This window comes from Myotis myotis, unplaced genomic scaffold (assembly GCF_014108235.1).
Source record: "Myotis myotis isolate mMyoMyo1 unplaced genomic scaffold, mMyoMyo1.p scaffold_m19_p_5, whole genome shotgun sequence".
In the NCBI taxonomy this organism is placed as follows: Eukaryota; Metazoa; Chordata; class Mammalia; order Chiroptera; family Vespertilionidae; genus Myotis; species Myotis myotis.
Window position 1 is genome coordinate 76,940,278 of NW_023416357.1, and position 7,149 is coordinate 76,947,426.

The 7,149-nt window shown below is 43.5% G+C and overlaps 1 pseudogene; it reads left to right on the forward strand.

The window, feature by feature from the left end:
- The first annotated feature begins 4,153 nt into the window (after positions 1-4,153).
- Positions 4,154-6,071, forward strand: LOC118656530 (annotated as a pseudogene).
- The last annotated feature ends 1,078 nt before the right edge of the window (positions 6,072-7,149 follow it).

Sequence of the window (7,149 nt, forward strand, 5' to 3'; positions counted from 1 at the left end):
AGCATTCTATTATCCTATATAATAAAAGGCTAATATGCAAATCGACCAAACGGCAGAACGACCAGTCACTATGACACACACTGACCACCAGGGGGCAGATGTTCGATGCAGGAGCTGCCCCCTGGTGGTCAATGCACTCCCACAGGGGGAGCGCCACTCAGCCAGAAGCTGGGCTCAAGGCTGGCCAGCACAGTGGCGGTGGCAGGAGCCTCTTCCACCTCTGCGGCAGTCAGACATCCCCCAAGGGGTCCCGGAGTGCGAGAGGGCACAGGCCAGGCTGAGGGACACCACCCCCCCACCCCCCCAGTGCATGAATGCTATGCACCGAGCCTCTAGTGATCTATAAACCTCCTGGAAGAGGCACCAGCTGTAAGAGCAGTCAGTGCTGTTACAGAAAACAATAAAAGTTCGCCAACAACACATAACTAACATTTAAATGTAAATTTTCAAATGTGAAATATCTCATTAATTTTACCAGTCCATTTCCTTTTTCCTTCCCCTCCCAAGAAAGACTACACAACTTTCTGCTGAACAGAATCAACCATGAAATACCAGATGACATAGTCTTAGAAGGTGTTTCCAGGAAACCAGGGGGAGAAGTTGTCCAGAAAACACTGGCTTCGGTGATATCAATGTGTATTTTCAGTTTCCTTTTAGGACTTCTTGGTTTAGTGGAGCATGCTGCGCCTTTTTCCCCTCCAGCACTGCAATAGTGATCCTGTCTTGTTGTACTTTGTTCTGTGCTGTTTTCATTCTGTTTCTGATTGCCACTGATTTATTGGACGTTTGACCTCCTAAGAGTGGTTTACATGGAGACTGAAACCCAATCAAGTCAAAATCAACACTGCAATAAAGTAGATCTAAACCAAAACACTAAACGTTGCCAACTTAAAAATTCTTTTCTTAACAAACCACTGAAGATAGCGATCTCAGACTTCCCTTGAAAGTCAAAGAGAACCATTTTTCCTTTACTTCCCACTTTTTAAAGGAACTGTCCCAAAGAAATCAAAAAGTGCACCAATCATAACTGACAGCTCAAACATGTTTCGCAAATCAGGCCCACCAATGTCACCAGTATCTAGATCATAAGCAGCACCCCCAAAGCCCCATCTGTGTTCACGCCCCAGCCTGCCCGCCTAGGAAACTCCTACCCTGGTCAAACTCTGGATTAGCTTTGCTATTTTCCAACGTCACATAAATGGACTCATGCAGTGTGTGCGCTTTTGTCTGGTTTCTTTTGCTCCAAATTACTGGTGGGATTTATCTTCGTCTTCTCATGAGGCAACGGTTTGTTCACTGTCAATACTATATAAGCAATGCCTTTGTGTGTTTGTTTGTTTCAGGAGCATCTACACAAACAATTGTTCTGAGGAAACCAGGTTGAGACACATGGATCCCAGTGTTAGAATATAAAGGCTTTAGTCAAAAGAGGGAACAGTGAATAAGATGACCTTTTGAAATAGCCTGAAATCAATTGTTAAGAAGCAGTTGTTTGAGGGAAGAAATGGAATAGTAAAAAGAGCTCTGTGAGATAAGCCAGAAAAACAGTCTTGGAAAGAAATGCCCAGAACCGAGTCGGGGACCTTGGTTCAAAAGAAAAGAAAATTTGGCCTCTGAAAAGGTTTTGATTCAGGCTGGCTTTGTGCTCTTCAGCAAAACCTTTCTTCCTCTGCCTGTGAAGTTCTGCCCTCAAAGGCCAGTTGGTCTGAAGGCAGCAGCTCTGCGAGGGAGCAGGTCTTGCCACACCTTCTCACACATTGTACGATATATGACTGAACAATTCCTCGCCTAACAAGGCAATTGCATTCTCCTTCTACCTTTTAAAAACACAGGGTATCAAAAGCTCTCTGTGTGTTTTCCATATTTCCATTACTGTGAACTATCGCTTTGTAAAGTTTGTAACTTACTAAATTGTTGTTACCAGCTGGTTCTGATATTTAAGATACTGAACTTTTTACTAGTGCTTCAGAAAACTACCTGCATTTAAAACATAACTTACTTTCATTTCATTATAAAGATTTTTATTAGCACAATTATCAAAATGGTCCCAGAAATACTGATTAATGCCATGTTATGAAAATAAAACTATCCCTTTCTTCCCCCCTTAAAAAAAATTCACACAAAACTTTCACTACTAAGAAAAAACTCATTCAAAGTCATTTACTACAGTTTTTAAAAGATATTAATTGATTCCAGTGAATTTGGAAAGTATTTATTCTGTGGCTCTAAGCTTTCCTTTAATCTTTCTATTTACAGAAGGTTCACTAAACCTATCACAGATTTCCAGGATGCTGGCTTAAAATACCGGTATTCATCAGGAACAAGAATAGAGGTGTTGGAATACTTACCAGGGGTATTAGTAAGAGAGAGTAGGAGTGGTCTGCCAGCACACAGATAGTTTGAATTCTAGTTTTATAACCAAACCCAACATTCATTGCACTAAAATATCTATACTAATAAAAGGGTAATATGCTAATTAGACCGGATAGATTGAACATCTTCTGGTTGTCCGGTCCTCCTTTCAGACAAAGCCATGGTGGCAGGGGCTGAGGAAGAGGCAGTTAGGGGTGATCAGGCCAGCAGGGGAGGGAAGTTAGGGGCAATCAGGCCAACAGGAAGAGGTGGTTAGGGGTGATCAGGCAGGCAGAGTGGTTAGGAATGATCAGGCAGGCAGGTGAGCAGTTAGGGGCGATCAGGCAGTCAGGTGAGTGGTTAGGGGTGATCAGGCAGGTAGGCAGAGGCAGTTAGGGTCAATCAGGCAGTCAGGCAAGTGGTTAGGGACAATCAAGCAGGCAGGCAGAGTGGTTGGGGACGATCAGGCAGACAGGCAGGCGAGTGGTTAGGAGCCAGTGGTCCTGGATTATGAGAGGGATGTCCAACTGCCAGTATAGGCCCAGATTGTGAGAGGGTGCAGGCCGGGCTGAGGTACCCCTGCCCCATGTACGAATTTTGTGCACTGGGTCTCTAGTAATAAATATTTTTCAAAAGGGTTGGGGGGGAGAGGAAATCATACAAACAAAAGGCTAATCTCCAAAGATGTAATGCTGAGTTTTAAAACCATCACCTAAAGCAATCATCTGGGAAACTTGTTTCTTAATACTCTGATGCCCGAGCCTTATATCAAACCTATAGAATCAGGATCTATAAGAGTAGGGTATTTGTACAAGGTCACTGAGTAATTCTGAGACAACCAGGAAAGTTTGAGAACCATCATTTAAGAAAATGACTGGTCTCTAAAACAAGATTCATTAACCACTAGGTGGTGCCAGGTTATCAAAGATGGAACTTTCTGGAACATGAATTTTCCTTTCAGTATGCAATGTACTCATTTTCTTTTTCTCTCTCCACATGTACCCAAACTTTTAGAAAAGGATAATGTCATACCAAAATAAACATGTCACTCAGTATCAGTTTGACAGTTTTAAATTGAAATCATTTTGGTTATGACAGGCAAGTCTGAGGGACTCAGGGCAGTGTTTCAGCACCCCTGACCTTAGCATCTTCTTTTCTGGCTGCAAATGTTAGAAAGAAGAAAATCCACTGGGAATAGTGCCTGGTCAGCAATGAATGATTGGATAAGAGAGAATGAAGTGACAAGTTCCTGAAAGCCATCCAAAACAATGACTTCGAAAATACAGAAGAATCATCAGTTTACTCATTTCTAACTCCCACTGCTTTTGTGCAAAAGTATTTGACAACTTCTTCAACAGTTTTATCCTTTCTTCTTTCTCAGACTTGTTTCATGTTAAAAAAAATCCTGTGTGGATGATAATCTCATTTCAAAATTTTTCTAAAGAATACGTTTGTTTGAAAGTTGCTTCACGTGTAGCCTTACATGTATTTCAATACTTTTTATTTGTAAATGTGCTTTGAACAGAAATGGAGTACAGCTCAGCAAGACAAATAATACATTTATTCTATTAATTCTACAAGTATCTATTGAGTAACTGTATGGTAGCAGGCATTGTGTTATATAGTAGCATAGAAATACAGGGCTGAGCAAAACAAACAACACAGAAGCTTTTGTGTACTTGCATTCTAGTTGGGAGAAACATCTGGGGAAAACAAAGAAAGTAAAAGAGCAAAATAATAACAGAGTGACAACTCTTTTTTTAAAATAAAACAGACCATTCAGGTAAGGCCCTCCAGAGAAATGGCTCTGGTACCCAGGCCTGAAGTGAATGTATATGGTTGTGAGCCAAAACTGAGCAAAAATAAACTAAAGAGACACCTGAAATTGAGGAGAAAGTAGCAGAGAAGGATGTCAAGAAGAAGGAACTCCATGAAGAGCAACTAAGCCAGGCCAATGCTGCTGCCTCCAACCACACCACTGACAAAGATGTGGGTGCCAAGGAGGAGAGCCTGGGCTCAACCAATACTGCAAGATCTGCAGCCAAGCAGTCTACCAACTAAAGGTCATTGGGGAAGACCCATACCCACACAAGTTCCATGTAGATGTGTCACTCACTCACTTCATCCAAGAACAAAGTCAACTGCAGCCTAGGGACCACCTGAGGGACATCACCTTAAAGGTGACAGGTGGGATCCCATGACAAAAGAGCTTCTGGGGAAAAACTCATCTTCTATGACCTCTTAGGAGCAGGGGTCAAGTTGCAAGTTATGGCCAATTACAGGAATTATAAATCAGAAGAAGAATTTATTTATGTCAATAACAAACTATATTGGGGAAACATAACTGGGGTTCAGGAGAACCCTGGGAAAACCAAAAAGGCTGAGCTGAACATCATTCCCAATAAGACAGCACTCCTTGCTTGCATATGTTACCCCATCTTCACTTTGGCATTAAAGACAAGGAAACGCGATGTTATCAGATACTTGGACTTGATTCTGAATGGTTTTATAAGGCAGAAATGTATCATCTGCTCTAAGATCATCACATTTATAAGAAATTTCTTGGGTGAGCTGGGATATTTAGAAATTGAAACTCCCATAATGAACACCATCCTGGGGGAGATGTGACCAAGCCCTTTATCACCTACCACAATGAGCTGGACATGAATTTATTTATGAGAGTTGCTCCAGAACTCTACCATAAGATGCTGATGGCTGGTGGCATTGACCAGGTTTATGAAACGATGCCAGTTCTGGAATGAAGGAATTGATTTGACTCCCAATCCTGAGGTCACCACCTGTGAGTTCTACATAGCCTACACAAGCTATCACGATCTCATGGAAATCATGGAGAAATTATTTCGGGGATGGTGAAGCACATTAACAGCAGTTACGAGGTCACCTACCATCCAGACGGCCCCAACGGCCAAGTCTATGAAACTGATTCACTCCACCCTCCAGAGAGTCAGCAAGATAGAAGATCCTGAGAAAGCCTTGCAGGAGAAGCTACCAGACACTAACTTTTTCAAAACTGAAGAAACTCTCAAAATTCTTGATGATACCTGTATGGAAAAAGCTGTTGAATGCCCTCCACCTAAGAAAATAGCCAGGCTTCTTCATAAGCTTGTTGAGGAGTTCCTGGAAGTGGCACACATCAATCCTACATTCATCTGTGATCACTCACAGATAATGAGACCTTTGGCCAAATGGCACGACTCTGGATATGACTGAGTGCTTTGTCATGAAGGAAATATGCAATGCCTACACCAAGCTGAATAATCCCATGTGGCAACAACAGCTTTTCAAAGAACAGGCCAAGGAAGCCAAGGTCACTGGCAATGATGAGGCCATGTTTATAGATGAAAACTTATGCACCACTCTGGAATTCGGGCTGCCCCCCACAGCTGGCTGGGGCCTGGGCATCGGCCGAGTCACCATGTTTCTCATAGATGCCAATGACATCAAGGAAGTACTTCTGTTTCCTGCCATGAAACCCAAAGACAAGAAGGAAAAGGTAGTAATTGCTGATACACTGGAAAACACAACAGCTGGCACTTCTGTCTAGAAAATAATAATTGCAAGTCACATGATTCAGGTATTTTTGCAAAAGGTCAAGGACTGCTGGGAATTCTTGTATATTGCTATCTACTTGACTATTGTAGTTCAGTCACCAGAAGAGGGAAAAAGAATTAAGAATTCCTGTTTTACTCCTTGTTATTAAAAAGACTGTCTCTAAAGAACAAGGAGGAGGGAGAGCAGAAAAAATAAGAAAGAAGAGGAGCAGGAGGAGGAGGGGGGGAGGAAAAGGAAGAGGAAGATAAAAAGTAAGAAGAAGAAGAAGAAGAAGAAGAAAAGGAAGAAGAAGAAGAAGAAGAAGAAGAAGAAGAAGAAGAAGAAGAAGAAGAAGAAGAAGAAGGAGGAGGAGGAGGAGGAGGAGGAGGAGGAGGAGGAGGAGGAGGAGGAGGAGGAGGAGGAGAAGAAGAAATCTATATATATATAAAAGGCTAAGCAACCATCTAACCGTCCAACTGGTATCTATGACATGCAATGACCACCAGGGGGCAGACGCTCTGATCAGCAGCTATGGTGCGCACTGACCACCAGGGGAGCAGATGCTCAACGCAAGAGCTGCCGAGCTGTGGTGACTTGGCAGCAGCAGTTCTCAGGTGACACACCCCGGAACCACAGAGGAGGGAGCCCGGGATGCATCACCTGAGATCCACCCTCGTGCAATCCGGGACCCCTCAGGGGATGTCAGAGAGCCGGTTTTGGCCCTATCCCTGCAGGCTAGGCCGAGGGACCCCACCTGCCGGAGGGACCCCACTCACTCTGCCACAGTGCCACCCCAGGTGCAGCTGGCTGGGGAGGGACTGCAGGAGGTTGGCTCCAGGGTGTGTTCTGCCTGTCTCAAACAGTCCTGCCTTGCCAGCCACCTTCTAATTAATTTCCTTTCCATGTGCACTAATCTGTGCACCGGGGCACTAGTTAAAAATAAAGCAGAGTGGCCCCAGCCACTGTGGTTAGAGTGTAAGGGCACATATCTCAGTTGCAAGCTTGGTCCCAGGCCCTGGTCTGGGCCCATGCAGGAGGCAACTAATCGATGTGTCTCTCTCACATCGATGTTTCTCTCTCTTTGTCTCTCCCCCACCCTTCCACTCTTTCTAAAAATCAATTAAAAAGATATCCTCGGGTGAGGATTAATAAAAATAAATAAATAAAGCAGAGTGATGTATAGTTTCTGCACAAGGTGGAACTGTTTTTGACAGGGTGGTCAGGAAAGGCATCCCTGAGGATGTG